The sequence below is a fragment of the Sarcophilus harrisii genome, chromosome 3 (assembly GCF_902635505.1).
Source record: "Sarcophilus harrisii chromosome 3, mSarHar1.11, whole genome shotgun sequence".
NCBI classification, from domain to species: Eukaryota; Metazoa; Chordata; class Mammalia; order Dasyuromorphia; family Dasyuridae; genus Sarcophilus; species Sarcophilus harrisii.
In genome coordinates, this window is record NC_045428.1 from 124,819,501 (window position 1) to 124,837,000 (window position 17,500).

A 17,500-nucleotide genomic window follows, 5' to 3' on the forward strand; every position below is an offset into this window, starting at 1 on the left:
TGACCAATATATATTAAATATATTAAAGTATAAATTAAATACAATATAAGTATACATGTCCAAATAGTTATTTTGAACAGCAAGATTTTTATAGGATAATAAGAACAATGACATAATAGGGGAGGTACCTGGATGGGGATAACCTAATGGGGGGAGGCACCTACACAATAGAGGGAGGTACTGGAGAGGTTACTGATATTCTAATGATGTCTAAAATGGATAGACCTTTATCCTGTCAAACATTAAGAAGGAATGATTATAGCCTAAAGATATAAAACCTTTATCTCATCAAACAGTAAGAGGGAAAGGTTATTATCTGAGGCAGAGTAACTAAATAGGACAATTGGAGAAACTAGCTCAGGACATTAAAAGGGAACTGTGGCACAACAAAGGAAAATATCAAGGAACATTTTTGCAAAACTACAAAAGCACAGTCTCAAGGAAAAATTACTGCAAACTGCCAGACAAAAACAAATCGAATATCAAGGAGCAACAATCAAGATTAACTAGCATCTGGCAGCCTCTACAATGAAGGATCTGAGAGCCGATAATTTAATATTCCAATTGGTAATAGACCTGACATTACCTACCCAATGAAACTCAGCATCAGCTTTTCAGGGAGGAGATGGAGCTTCAGTTGGATAAGACACTTTCAATCATTTCTACTTAAAAAACAACAATAGCAACAACAACAACAAAAAAAATTCAGAAGAATTACAGAAAAATCTAAACGAAAAAAATCTACATACACAGGACTTAAGAGAACCTTAAAAAGGTAAACAGGGAAAAATATGTATTTAAAGGTTAAACTGTTTACATCCCTAGATAGGAAACCAATATCTGTACTTTTACTGGGGCAGACAGAGATGGGGTATCACATGGACTGAAGAGTATGGTTCTGAATGGACTCTGAAGGAATAATATCAAAGAAAAAGACATTAAGGGGTGGGAAAAGGTCTGTACTGGAGAAAGAGAAAAAGGGAGGTATAATGGAAAAAATTAGTTCACATGAAGAGGTGCAAAGACCTTTTACAATCAAGGGAAAGAAGGGAGGAGAAGAGCATTGTCTGAAACTTGACCTTATCAATTTTGGCTTTAAGAGGAAATAATTTAATCACTGAGTTGGGTATAGAAATTCTTCTAAACTTATACAGAATTAAGAGGAGAAATAGGAAAAGAAAAAGGAGGAGGGACAGAAACTGGGTGAAAAGGCAAGAGAAAGGGCAAGGACTGATGGAAGATAATGTAGTGGGTGGGTGGGGTTAAAAAAACAAAAATTCTTCTAAGAGTGATAGGAGATAAAGGTAGTGGGTGGGGTGGGTATTTAAAAACACATGACTAAAGATAGGGTGTAAAGAAAGAACAAAAATATATATATAGAAGAGGAATTAGGATGAAGGGAATTTAGAGCTGGTAATCATAACTATCAATGTGAATGACATGAATTATCCCATAAAACATAAACAAAAAGCAGAGTGGATTAAAAAATGGAATCCTACAATATGCTTTTTATGAGAAATACATTTGACACAGATAGATATATACAGAGCAAAGGAAAAAGGCTAGAACAAAATTTATTATGTTTCAGGTGATGTAAAAAAAAGCAGGGGAAACAAGGCTGATTTCAAATAAAGCAAACATAAAAATAGGTCTTATTAAATGAGATGAAGGAAAGTACAATTTTTAAAGGATACTGTAAATAATGAAGTAGTACCATTACTAAATGTGTACACACCAAGTGGTAGAGCAAGCAAATTCCTAGAGAAGATTTTATACCAATTACAAGAAGAAATAAACAGCAAAACTATTCTTGTAAAGGAACCCTCTGAAATGTACTATGGAGTATGTTGAATTTATAATAATGGAACTTCAAAAGGAAACAAGATTACCTACCAGTATGATGAACAGCTAGGAGGCCATGGTTAGAGTCAGGAAGATACATTTTCTTGAGTTTAAATCTGATCACAGACACTCAATAACTCTGTGTCCCTGTACAAAGAATAAACCTGTTGGCCACAGTTCCTTATCTATAAAATTATTTGAAGAAAGAAATGGGAAACCACTATAGTATCTTAGCAAAAAAATCTCCAAAATGGAGTTCCAAAGAGTTGAATATGGCTGAAATGACTGAACATCAATACTGAAGAGGCTTTTATTATGATCTTCTGGTTTCTTGGAAGGATACAATGAGTATTCAAGAGGCTTTACTAGAGGTCCATTGTCTATTGACTATAATGAATTTACTTGATACTTTCATAAATTCTAGAAAGCTCTCATATTAGATTTTTTCTTTTAATTCTTTGTGTTTACATTATAAAATTGATAAATAATTGTTTTTATAGATTCATTCAAATTATTAATAGGATTTTTGAATTAATTCTGGGTGAAGTTACTTGGAAATGGATTACTGACATGCTCTTACAAGGACTTCTCAAAAATGTCATTGATCCATTAGTGAGTACATTTGGTGAATCATCATTCAAGTAAATTCAATCCTTCTAATTTTATTGTCATTAAACCCATTTTGCTCCAATTTATATACAGTCATAGTGGGAGAGGATAGGTAAATGCTTTGATTAATGCCATAATTACTAATTTTTTTTTCCTAAAATTTAATCAATATTTCAGCTTAGTTATTTTCTTTAAAAAAATAAGATTACTCTGCTGCAATCTATTAGGGATTTGCTATGATGGATTTTAGTGATTTTTGCTTCCTTTTTACACACACACACACACACACACAAGCTATTATTTCAATAACATTTTATGGAATTTTTATTATGTCAAGATAACAAATTGTTTTAAAGATTTCTCTTTTAAAAATGACATGCCTTCTTATCTCATATTTTTCTTTAATTTTTAACTGAAAATGCTTTTAAATAACTGCATTGAGTTTTTTGAATATTAAAATATTGTTCATCTGGTCTATTTGAATTTATTAATAATAGTTCTTATCATTTCTTCATTTATCTTTTGTACTCAAAGTGGTTTTATTAAGTTTATCAGGTTTTCTTCTATTATGTATTGTCTAGAAAGACCAAGTTATTTTTATTTTGTTTTTCAGAAGTTCCAGATCATAAACAAACCAGGCAGGAATCCAGCATTCAAACTAGAGACCTAAGGAAAGGAAACATGCCAACATATAAGCAACTGAATTAGAGCATCTGGCTTACCTTTTCCAAAATTTCTTTTGATTCAGTAAATCCTGGGACAAAAAGTCATAGCTTTTTTATATAAGCTGTTAATACATTCTCTGGCAGAGATATAATGAACTTGCTGTCCATAGTCTTTTAAATGTTAATCAATAGAAACATTTCTTTTTTTTTTTTTTTCTTCTTCTTTTGGATGGGATTAAAGTGAGCATGAGAAGAGAACTCAAAAAGATCAGAAGACCATAAAAATATTTTAAAAGATAAAAAAGTATTTTTTCCTATCAACCACCAATATAAACAGCTGATTTTAATAATTAGTTTTGGAATGTTCATTCCAAAAAGTTTAGACTACTACTAGAATGTTTGGAATGTTTCATTCCAGAAAGTTCATAGCATAAAAAAGTCAGGTTTTAGACTACTAGATTTAATGAAGCAACTTAAAACTGCTGAAACATTTTTGTCAGGTAAAGCTTATTTGTAACTGTCAAAATAAACACTGAAGGCATCTGAGAGATACTGTGAAAGTAAGAGATAACAGTAAGCATTTGGCAGTGACTAGCAGGGAGCATATAGGAATAGATATATAATAAAACTCCTTTGAGTCAGAATTTACTAATTTATAATTTTTATGCAGTGCCCAGTCAGTAAAAGAAATAAAGTTAGCATTTGTGACATGCAGAAAATAGGTAGGTGGTAATGGGAAGTGAAAAAGGAGAAGAACTAGCTTAATCAATAATGGTTAAAAACAATGTTATAAGGAAAGTTATTTTAATTGAGTATAATATCTCAAAAGAATGCAACAGCATTTAAGTGGAAGTAGGAAGAAAGAAAAGGATATTTTAGGCTAATATACTAATTCTCAATGACTTTTTTTTTTTCTGCCAAATTGGATTCAAAACATTATGGGATAGAAAGGCTCTTAGAAATCACATTGTCATTCTAGCAAAACCAGAAGAAAAAGCGAGGAAGTTGGCCACAGGTCCAGGGTACTGGGATGGCCATACCTTGCTGCCCCTGCTGGTTTTGCTGCAACACTGGGGGACACTTCCCAGGATGTCTGGAAACCTGTATCCTGGGACTGCATTCTCTGGTTTGGGCTGCAACACTTTCATTTCTACCAGTCAATCCACAAGAGGTTTTTTTTTTTTTTTTTTCCTGGCTGTACCTGCAAGCATGATTGTAAATATGTATGCATGGAGGAGACCATAAGCTTCTATCTTCAGGAAAGTTGCAACATTTCCCATTTTCATGTCAAGTGGCCATTTTCTTGGTTACTTTTGTTCCAAGAACCAGCCTCAACCATGTTCTTCTTCCTCAATGATGTAGCCAACTTGGTCATGCTCATCTGGTATCAGATCTCTGCTTCCTCCTCTATGTACCACATCTATGGCCTATGTCTGAATCTCTCTTGATGTCTGGTTATGGTCCTGTCTTTCACATAAGGGACATGAGTCTTCACTAAGAAAATGGCTTATTTCTGAGTCTCCACAGTGATTCTGTTTTGATCTATCTGTATTGTGTGAGGACCCTGGGGCTACAAAGCTCGGCTGTTACCAGGGCCTGGGGCATGGGGGAGAAATTGCTGCTGCTATTGGTAGCAGTCCAAATCTCCTAACTGAGCCTGGTCCACTTGGACTACAGCTACAATATGATGGCCAATGTTGCCATGGGCTTGGTTAATCTGATATGGGCTGGTGTCTTTGGAAACAGCCTCACTTGCTTCATATGGGGAAATGCTATGTAGTGATGGTTCTGATGCAGGGACTGGCTTTCCTTGAGCTATAGGACTTGCCCCCCTTCTTCTTGGTCTTGGATGCCCATGCCATCTGTATATCAGCACCATTCTCATTCACTTCCTCTTCTTCATTTTTCTGATGAATGATAGTCTTTTTTTACCTTTTCAAAGCCACCCCAGTGCCACCAAAAGGGGATTGAAGAGACTGGGGGGAGAGCTACTTTACCCTGGCTTCAGCTTTGCTTTTTGGGAACTGTTGTCATTGTTTATCTTTAATCTCAACGAAAACCTTAGCATCATGTATGCATTTTGACCTTATTTTGGTATGGGATATGAGATGTCGGTCTAAGCTGAATTTCCAACATATTTTCCAGTTTTCCCAGCAATTTTTGCCAAATGGTGAGTTCTTATTCTGAATAGCTGAACAGCTGAAGTGTGGGAATTTACCAAATATTAGATTGCTATAGACCTTATTTATTGTGTCTTGTATATTTTATCTACTCCATTGACCCACACTACTTAGCCAGTACCAAATGGTTTTGATGACAGTTGCTTTATAATATATTTTTGGATTTGGTACTGCTAAGCCATCATCTTTTGTATTCTTTTTATTAAGTCCCTTAATATTCTTGAACTTTTATTCTTCCAGATGAATTTTTTAATTGTTATTTTATAGTTCTTTAAAATAATGTCTTGGCAGTATGATTAGTATATCACTAAACAAGTAGAACAATTTAAACAGAATTGTCATTTTTATTATATTAGCTCAGCCTGGCCATGAAAAATTAATTTTTCAAATAGTTGAGCTCTGACTTTGTCTAAAAAAGTGTTTTATAATTGTGTTCATATAGTTCTTGGGTTTGCCTTGATAGGTAAACCCCCAAATATTGTATTTATTCTAAAGTAATTTTTAATGGAATTTCTCTTTCTATCCCTTGCTGATAGGCTTTGTGGGTAATATTTAGAAATGCTGATGACTTAAGTGGGTTTATTTTACATTCCGTAACTTTGCTAATGCTGTGAATTGTTTTCAGTAGGTTTTAGGATAATTTTATAGGATTCTCTAAGTATGTAACCATATCATCTGCAAAAGTGATAGTTTTATTTCCTCATTGTTTATTCTAATTCTTTTTATTATTAAAGTTAATATTTCTAGTACAATGTTGAATAATAGTAGTGATGATGGGCATCCTTGTTTCACCCCAATCTTATTGGGAATGTGTCCAACATCTCTCCATTGTAAATAATTCTTGTTGATGCTTTTAGATAGATATTACTTATTATTTTAAGAAAAGCTTCTATGCCCTCTAGTGCTTTTAATAGGATTTTGCAAAATCTTTGTCTACATTTATTTAGATTATCATATGATTTATGTTGATATTCTTGTTGTTAGTTCAGCTATGGCCATACTTTCCCTAATATTGAAACACTCTCGCATTCCTGATATAAATCCCACTTGATTATAACGTATTGTCCTGTTGATAAGTTGGTGTAATATCTTTGCTAATATCTAATCTAAAATTTTTGTATCAAAATGCATTAGGTGGGTTGTTCTCTATATTTCTTTCTCTGTTTTTGGTTCTTCCTGTTTTAGGAATTAATATTGCATTTGTGACATAGAAAGAATTTGGCAGTACTCTTTTACCTGTTTTCCCATATATGTTACATAGTATTGGTATTCATTTTTCTTTAAATATTTTATAGAATTCACTTGTGAATCCATCTAGCCTTGGAGATTTTTCCTAGGGGAGTTCATTAATGTCTACATCAATTACTTTTTCTAATATGGGAGCATTTAAGTAATTTATTTCCTCTTCTGTTAATCTGGACAACCTATATTCTTATAAATATTCATAATTTTCAGTTAGATTGTCAGACTTTCTGCCACACAGTTGGGCAAAAATGCTCCTAATTATTGCTTTGGTTTCTTTTTCATTGGTGGTAAATTTATGCTTTTTATTTTTGATGCTGATGACCTGGTTTTTTTCTTATGTTTTTTTTTTTTTTTTTTTCTAATTTCAGTAACCAAAGATTTGTCTATTTTGTTTTTTTTTCCCATAAAACCAAATGTTAGTTTTATTAGTTCAATAGTTTTCTTATTTTCAACTTTATTAATCTCACCTTTGAGTTTCACAATATCTAATTTGATATTTAATTGGGATTTCTAAATTTGTTCTTTTTCTAGCTTTTTTGTTGTTGTTGCTTGCCTAATTCATTTATCTCTACTTTCTCTATTTTGTTTATTATTATTATTATTATTATTAATTATTTAGAGATATAAAATTTCCCCTAAGAACTGTTTTGGCTGCATTGCATGGGTTTTGGTATGTTGTCTCATTGTTGTAATTTTCTTGGATTAAATTATGGATTGTTTCTTGATTTGTTGTTTGACCATTCATTCTTTAGAATAAGATTATTTAATTTTGAATTGGTTTTTCATCTATCTATCCCTTCCTCCTTTTTAAGTATAATTTTTTGTTCATTGTGGTATCAAAAGAAAGCATTCATTTTTTTTTCCTTTCTGCATTTGATTGTGAAAATTTTATGCCATAATACATGGTTAATTTTTGTGTAGGTACCATGTATGGCCAAGAAAAATGTGTTTTCCTTTCCTTTCCTATTCAGTTTTCTCCAGAGGGCTATTGTATCTCGGTTTTCTACAATTCTATTAACCTCTCTAGTTTCATTCTTGTTTATTTTATGGTTAGATTTTATGATTAGATTTGTCTGATTCTGAGAGGGGTATATTGAGGTCCCCCACTATTATCGTTTTGCTATCTATTTTTTCCTGAAACTGACTTAAAAATCTTCTGTAGGAATTTGGCTATGCTACCATTTATTGCATACACATTTAGTATATATTGTGAGATATTGGTCAATCCTTACTTTCTGGTAAGGAAACACTATTTTTCTGGTTTCCCATCATTATTTGTCAAATAATGAATTGTTTTTGCACAAATTATAGTGTTTTATTACTATTGTCATTGACTACTGCATCTTGTGTATCTAACATATTTCACTACTATATTATGAAATAGTAGTTTTTTATGATTGCCAAATTATAATATAGCTTTAGATTGGGAACAGCTAGACCAATTTACTTTGCACTTTAAAAATATTACTTTCTCTGATATTTTTTACTTTTTTGTTCTTCCAGATAAATTTTGCTATTATTTCCTCAAGCTCTATAAAATAGTTTTTGGTGGCTAAATTGGTATCACACTGAATAGGTAAATTAATTGGGATAGAATTATCATTTTTATTATATTAGTTTAGCCTACCATAGGCAATTGATATTTTCCCCATTACTTAGAACTGACTTCACTTGTGTGAATAGTGTTTTGTAATTGTGTTCATAATAGTCTTGGCAAATAAATTCCCAAATATTTTATATTGTTTGCAGTTATTGCAAATGAAATTTCTCTTTCCTATCTCTAGTTTTTGGGCTTTGTTAGTGATAGAAATTCTGATAATTTGTGTGCGTTTATTTTATATCCTGCAACTTAATAAAGTTATCAATTATTTCAAATTTTTAGTTTAGGCTTTTAGTTGATTGTCCAGAATTCTCTAAGTATACCAACATATCATCTGTAAAAAGTGACGGTTTTATTTCCTTATTGTATCTTCTAATTCCTTCCATTTCTGTTTCTATTCTTATTGGTAGAGCTTGAATTTCTAATACAATATTGAAAAATACTGGTGATTATGGGCACCCTTGCTTTAACCTAGATTTTTTGGGAATGCTCCTACATGATTTAGCTAAATATTGTGCATCATTTTAAGAAAAAAGTTCATATATTCTTGTGCTCTTTAGTGTTTTTAAAGAAATGGGTGCTGTATTTGTCAAAAGCTTTTTCAGTATGTGTTGTGATGATGTCATGATTAATGTTGATTTTGCTAAATTATAATTTTACAGATTTTTCCTAATATTGAAGGAACCTTGCATTATAGGTATAGAAAGCTGGAACTCTGAAGAAGTATACTTGAAACAAGGTATTAACTCAGTAGAACTGATGAGATAATTGTTCTCTAGTTCACATATATACTTAGTACTTAGCATAGTGATGTAGTGGTTCTCTAAGTTCACACATAGTCATTATGCGGTTATGATGTAATTACAAAAAGATATATAAGGGCTAACAAGGACTGGAAGATAGATATTCTGTCTTTGATCAGCTTTGTGGTGGTTCTCATGACTCCTGCACTAAAATCAAGACTGGGCCAGAATAAAGAATCTAGACTCTATTCTTGACCATTCCCATGGTGTCTATCCTACTGACACCAAGGCCCCTCCAGGGGATCTCCAGAAAGCTAGCCCAAATATTACAATAGGTATAAACCCCACCTGGTCATATTGTGTCAAACTGGTGATACATTGTTGCAATGTTCTTGCTATTAATTTATTTAAATAATAACATCAATAATCGTTATGAAGATCAGTCTGTAATTTTATTACTGTTTTTTATCTACCTGGTTTAAAATATCAGCATTAAATTTATGTCACAGAAGGAATTTGTTAGGATTCATTTGCCTATTTTTAAAAATAGTTTATATAGTATTGGAATTATTGTTTTTTTTTTTTTTTTTAATGTTTGATAAAATTCACTTGTAAGTTCATCTGGCCCAGAAGATTTTTTTTTAGAAGATCATTGATGTCATGTTCAATTCCTTTTTTTCCCAAAAATGTGGTTATTTAAGTATTGAAAGTATTGATTTTACTCTTCTGTTAATATGATGAAATATTGATTGTCTCCATGGTTTATTAGTTGATCCACTCATAATATCACTCTTTGGAGATATGAAAATATACTTAGAGAACCCTAGAGAATCAACTAAAAAGTACTAGATACAATTTACAACTTTAGCAAAGTTTCAAGATACAAAATGAATCCACATAATTCATCAGCATTTTTATATATTACCAACAAAGTCAAGCAATAAGAGATACAAAAAAATTCCATTCAAAATTAGTGTTGATTGTATAAAATATTTGGGAAACTATCTGCCAAAGGAATGCCAGGAACTATGTGAACACAACTACAAAACACTATCCACACAAATAAAGTCAGATCTAATCAGTTGGGAAAATATCAAGTGCTCATGGATAGGCCTAAGAAGTTGATCTACGTATTTAGTGCCATATTAATCAAATTCCCAAGAAATTATTTTACAGATGTAGAAGGAACAATAACAAAGTACATCTGGAAAAATAAAAAGTCAAGAATTTCAAGGGAATTAATGAAAAAAAATGTCAATGAATGTGATCTAGCTGGTACAGACCTAAAATTATACATATTTAAGGTTTTTATTTACAAAGCATATGCATGGGTAATTTTTCCAACACTGACCCTTGCATAAACTTTTGTTCCAAATTTTCCCATCCTTACCCTCATCCCCTCCCCTAACTGGCAGATAGTCAAATATATGTTAAATATGTAGAAATACATATGAGATCCAATATGTGTATACACACACACACACACACACACACACACACATACATTTATACAGTTATCTTCTTGCACAAGAAAAATCAGACCAAGAAGGAAGAAAAACTAAGAAAGAAAATAAAATGCAAGCAAATAACAACAGAGAACACAACAGTGTTCCCATGGTTCTCTCACTCGGTATAGATGGCTCTTTTCATTACTGCACAAGTGGAACTGGTTTGAATCCTCTCATTGTTGAACAGAGCCACGTCCATCAGAATTGATTGTTGTATAGTCTTGTTATTGCTGTATATAATGATCTCCTGGTTCTGCTCATTTCACTTTGTATAAGTTCATGTAGGTTTCTCCAAGTCTCTCTGAAATCACCCTCCTGTTTATTTCTTATAGAACAATAGTATTCCATAGCATTCATATACCATAATTTATTCAGCCATTCTCCTATTGATGGACATCCACTCAGTTTCCATTTTCTGGCCACTACAAAGAGGGCTACCACAAACATTTTTGCACATGTACGTCCCTTTTCCTCCTTTAAGATCTCTTTGGGATATAATCTCAATAGAAACACTGCTGGATCAAAGTGTATGCACAGTTTAATAACTTTTTGAGCATAGTTTCAAATTGCTCTTCAGAATGGTTTGATCCTTTCACAGTTCCACCAATAAGGTATCAGTGTCCCAGTTTTCCCACATCCCCTTCAACATTCATCATTATCTTTTCCTGTCATCTTAGCCAATATGACAGGTATTTAGTGGTATCTCAAAGCTGTCTTAATTTGAATTTCTCTGATCAATAGTGATTTGGAGCACCTTTTCATGTGGCTATAAGTAGGTTCAATTTCTTCATCTGAAAACTGTCTTCATATCCTTTGTCCTTTATCAAATGAGGATGATAAGAGAATGTTTTGAATTGTTGTAAATTTGAAATTCTCTATATATTTTAGAAATAAGACCTTTATCAAATACTTTGTATGTAAAAATGTTTTCCCAGTTTGTTGCTTCCCTTCTAATCTTGTCTGCATTAATTTTGTTTATACCAAAATTTTTAACTAAATATAATTAAATTTATCTACTTTGTTATTAAGAATGATCTCTAGTTCTTTGATCACAGATTTCTTCCTTCTCTACAAATCTGAGAGTTAAACTATCCTATGTTTTTTTTTTCTAATTTGTTTATAGTATCATTCTTTATGTATAGATCATGAACCCATTTCAATGTTATCTTGGTCTATTTGTTAGGTGTGTGGGTCTATGCCTATTTTCTGCCATACTACTTTCCAATTTTCCCCTCAGTTTTTTGTCAAATAGTAAATTCTTATCCTAAAAGGTGGGGCCTTTGGCTTTGTCAAATGCTAGATTGTTATACTCATTGGCTACTTTGTTCTGTGAAGCTAACCTATTCCAGTGATCAACTACTTTATTTCTTAGCCAGTATCAAATTGTTTTGATGATTGCTGCTTTTTATTATAGTTTTAGATCTGGTACAACTATGCCACCTTCATTTGTTTTTCTCTTCATTAATTCTTTTGAAATCTTGACTTTTTATTCTTACAGATAAATTTTGTTGTTATTTTTTTCTAATTCAGTAAAAACAGTTTCTTGTGAGTTTTATTGGTATAGCACAAAATAAATAGATTAATTTAGGGAATATTTTCATTCTATTATATTTGCTTGACCTATCCCGGAGCATTTGATATTTTTTTTTCCAATTGCTTAGATCTGACTTTATTTGTGTGGAAAGTATTTTGTAGTTTTGCTAATGTAGTTCCTGACTTTCCCTTGACAGATAAATTCCCAACTATTTTATATCAATAGTTCTTTTAAATGGAATTTCTCTTTGTATCTCATGCTGTTGGATATTGTTAGTGATGTATAAGAATGCTGGTAATTTATGTGCATTTATTTTGTATTCTGTAACTTTGCTAAAGTTGTGGATTATTTCAAATAGCTTTTTAGTTGATTCTCTGGTGTTCTCTAAGTATACCATCATATCATATGCAATGAGTTTTGATTTGGTTTCCTCATTACCTGCCCTAATTCCTTTAATTTCTTTTTCTTCTCTTATTGCCAAGACTAACATTTCTACTACAATATTGAATAGTAATGATTATAGTAGGCAATCTTGTTTCACCTCTGATCTTATTAGGAATGGTTCTGGTTTATCCCCATTACATATGATGCTTGCTGACAATTTTAAATAGATACTACTGACTGTTTTAAGGAAAAGTCCATTTATTCCTATACTCACTAGTCTTTTTAATAGGAATGGGTTTTGGATTTTATCAAGTGCTTTTTCTGAATCTATTGAGATAATCAGATGATTTTTGTTATTTTGGTTTTGATATACTTACTTATGCAAATAGTTTTCCTAATATTGAACCAACCCTGCATTCCTGGTATAAATCCTACTTGGTCATGATATATTATCCTGGGGATGACTATCTGTAATCTCTTCGCTAATATTTTATTTTAAGATTTTTGCATCAACATATATTTGCATCAATATCATAATATTTTATAACGGGTCATCAAAAAGTTTTGGTACTGGCTATTAGGTTGGGATCATAGGACTAAATAGTCAATAACTATTGCAATCTCATCTTTGACAGACCCAAAGACCCCAGCTTTGGGGATAAGAACTCACAAAAGTGAGGCAATAAATTGCAAAAGCAATTTCACACTTAAGAGTTCTGATAAAGGCCTCATTTCTAAAATATATAGAGAATTGACTCAGATGTACAGAATTCAAGCTATTCTCCAATTGCTTAATGGTCAAAGGATACAAATAGATAATTTTCATATGATGAAATTAAAACCATTTCTAGTCATATGAAAAGATGCTCTAAATCACTATTCATCAGAGAAATGCAAATTAAGACAACTTAAAGGCATACTTCTAAGATTGGCTAAGATGACAGGAAAAGATAATGATGAATGTTGGAGGGGATGTGAGAAAATTGGAACACTAATACATTGTTGGCGGAACTGTGAACAGATCCAGCTATTCTGGAGAGGAATATGGAACCATGTTCAAAAAGTTATCAAAAAGCAGACCCTTTCTTCCCGCAGTGTTTCTACTGGAATTATATCCTAAAGATATGTAAAGGAAGGAAAGGGACTCATATGTGCAAAAATGTTTGTGGCAACTCTTTTCGTAGTGGCAAGAAACTGGAAAGTGAGTGTATGCCCATCAGTTGGAGAATGCCTGAATAAGTTATGGTATATGAATGGTTATGGTATATTATTGTTATATAAGAAATGATCAGAAGAATAATTTTAGAGATGGCTGGGGAGACTTACATGAATTAATGAGAAGTGAAATGAGCAGAACCAGGAGCTCATTATACATGACAACATCAGTGTTATATGATGATCAATTCTGATGAACCTGACTCTTTCTAAGAATGAGATGATTGATTCCAGTTCCAATGATCTCAGGATGAAAAGAGCCATCTGCACACAGAGTGAGGACTGTGGTTACTGAATATATATTACAATATAACATTGTCACTCTTTTTTGATGTTGTTCACTTACATTTTGTTTTCTTACTTATTTTCTTTCCTTTTTGATCTGAGTTTCCTTATGCAACAAGAAAATTGTGTAAATATGTTTACACATATTGGATTTAACATATATTTTAACATGTATAACATATATTGTATTGCTTGCCATCTAGGGGAGGGAATGGGGAAAAGAGGGGAAAATGTAAAACACAAGGCTTTGCAAAAGTCAGTGTTGAAAAATTATCTGCACATATGTTTTGAAAATAAAAAGCTTTAAAATGATAAAAATGGAATATTATCTCTGCATACACTTTGAAAAAACAATAAAATTGCAAATTATCTATGTATTTGTTTTGAAAATAAAAAAAATGACATTATTAATCTTAAATTGAAAATTCAAATTATCCCACATGAAAATAAAGAAATAAACTAACAATTTCTTCTATGATTATCTCATATAATGGAATAATTAAGACCATCCAAATGTAGCTTGGACATAATTTTCTGTTTCCTTTTCAACCCATCTCTCTATAGGTACCTGTACCACAGGCAAGCCCCAGTAATTTTTTATAAATCTATATTCCAAATGACACTGCAAATTTTCCTCATTGAATTCTAACCTAAGGACATTCCCACTTGAATGGCTAAGTTTCTCTGTAAGAATATACTTTGAATTAGACATCTTCTTAGGAAAAAAATGAAATAAACATAGAAAAAGGGTTAAGCTACACACAGTAGGGGATAGGTTTTTAGGGTTAATTAGGCCTATAAGAATCACCCATTTTTTGGCATTTATTATACTACAAAGGATCTAAGGAAACCCCTCTAGATTCACAAATGAGATGAGAATTCTAGGATTTCATAAATTATTTAAAAAGAAAAAATGAAGATTTATGATTTAGCATACTATAGACAAACTACTAGTCATCATACTTTTTAGGGATAAAAAATCAATACATCTTCTATAAGCCCCATTATTAATACTGAGACAGGATTTGGTAATAAAAGTATTTATAATTTAGACATTCAGTGAATCAGCTTATACAAAAAGACAAAAATCATCTCAAAAATCACCACTTCTGATGTTAAGGAAATATATTGAAAAAACTGAGTATGCAAGAACTTATTTTCTTCTCTAATAAATTTAAAAGAAAAAAAAAATTCCAAAGAGCATGACTTGTTTTGTGCAGCAGACTTCAACTGGAATAAATAAATAAATAAATAAAAATCTCAGTTGTTATGGATGGTATTATGACATTATGTATGAGTTAGACCAAATGCTTTCTAAGTTGCTAGGAAAATCAATCTGTGTCTATGTGGCAGCCTCAGACCACCTATTCCAGGAAGCATCTGGACATGGGAAATTATTATTTTGCTTTAAGTAAATGACATTGTAAAGTGATTTGAAACAATTTTCAATAGCAAACTCCAGATGTTCTGTCAAATATAAACATAGATTTCATTTCCCCATTTTTCTTTCTACTATTTTGTCATTATATAGATTATGGAATTTTTCTCTCCTAAAGCTGATTCCATATCAGGAATAATCCCTGTTGTTGCAAGGCAAAATGCTGTTACTATTCTCTCTAATCAAGCTTTTTTCACTTGGTACATCTTCTGTTACAAGAACAAAATCAGACAGTACTTCACTTCAATTACTGCTTTCATATCAGACTTTATCTAACTTAGGATATTTGCCTTCTACTTTCTCAAATGATTAAAAAAAACATATTTTCTTTTGCTAAATTATGGAAAGAATGGATAAATGAAAAACTTTTAATAAGTATTTGGTAAGCCATCGAATTTGTGCTAAACATTGAAAATGCATATAAAACAGGACAGACAAATTTTTCCCTCTAGGTTACATTATATATAGAAAGTAATAGACAAAAAAAAGGATATTTTCATTTTTAAAGTTATATATCAAGTGGAGCACTAAGGGAGTTAAATGTCATTCCTTTTAGGAATAATGACCAAAGTCATTGGATTATTTTTCCAGAAAAAGGAGAAGTGATAAATAGATGATACAGTTGTGGTAGCATTGTGGTTGGTGAGATAGTGAGACAGTGGAATTAATTATGCTGAAGCTTGGGTCAAAATATGTATAGAGAGCATTTCAAGGTAGTTAAAAAAGGGCAGGAGATAGGGAACTCAGGTCCAAATATCAATGAGACATTTATTAGTTGTACAATTAGAGGCATGTCAATCACATCTCTCTAATCAATCTCCTCTATAAAATATAGATAATATTTATGCTACATCACCTCAGCACTGTCCTTTTGCTCTCTCTTTTTTCAGATTCTAAGGAGCTTAGATTATAAAGTTCTTAAGAATAGGGACTATGGGGGGTCAGCTAGGTGGTACAGTGGGTAGAGCACAAGCCCTGAAGTCAGGAGTACCTGAGTTCAAATCTGGCCTCAAACGCTTAGCACTTTCTAGCTGTGTAACCCTAGGCATGTCACTTAACCCCAATTGCCTCAGAAAAAAAAGAAGAAAAGAAATAAATAAAAAGAATAGGGGCTATGTTTAATTATTTTTTGGTATTTACATCCCTAAATCTTAGCAAAGGGCCTGATACATGATAGGTGATTAATAATGCTTATTGAGAAAATGAGTTTATGTATCTCATTGTTATTATAAAGTATCATGTATGCTACTACTCATGCATGCTATTATGTTGTTTTTATTGTCTACATTACTCTTATGTTATTCCTCCACAATATAACATTTCGTTCTATGTAAAAGTTAAGATAATTTCCCAAGTATCTACCTCCAGAATTTAATTGGAAAATAGTTTCTAAAAATTATTATTTCTTTGATTTTCTTAATTTGGTAGAATTACAAAATAGAATTAGTGTAAAACATGGGGAGAGAGTAATGAATATAAATAGACAAATAGCTTTATTTAAACAACTATTTAAGAATTTAACCAATTACAAAATTCTTTGCAATGCCAATATTTAAAAGTACCAACTTTAGCCCTAGCCACAAAAATAATGCTATTAAAAAGAAGTGACTAAAATAAAAATAGTAATCTTAGAAGTTATATTATTATTATTTGAATGGTTTATGCTCATTTTAATTTGTTTTGAAAGATTCCTTTAGGAGTCAGCTAGATGGTATAGTGGATAGAGTACTGATTCTGGTTTCAAGAGTTCTTGAGTTCAAATCCTACCTCTGATATTTAACACTTACTAATTATGTGACCCTGGCCAAGTCACTTAACCCCAATTGACTTGCAAAAAAACAAATTAATTAATAAAAAAGAAAGTAATTTTAAAAAAGATTCTTTTAAAAACTTAAATAAGGTTCCTTGAACAATTCTTTCTAATCTAAGAAAATGTTCACAAGAATCATTCCACGATTTTATGATAAGAAATTAACAAGGTAGCACCTGTTCTAAGGCAAAAATAGAACAATTATGTTATTTTACTATTTATGAAAGAGAATATAGCATATACAAAATTAATGCTATGAGGGTGCAGTTATTAACTCATAGTCCATGAATTCATTTGTCAAATAAAATAATGTGCCTCATTATAATTACAAATAGATGGATCTATAGAAAATAAGAAGCTCCAATAGTCCTCATAAGTTAGGACTGTTTTCTAAACGTATAAATACAATATTTCTCGGTGGATGAGTTTTTCACATTATTTG

General features: G+C 31.6%; 1 pseudogene; it reads left to right on the forward strand.

The window, feature by feature from the left end:
* The first annotated feature begins 2,412 nt into the window (after positions 1-2,412).
* On the forward strand, positions 2,413-5,200 carry LOC100914821 (annotated as a pseudogene).
* The last annotated feature ends 12,300 nt before the right edge of the window (positions 5,201-17,500 follow it).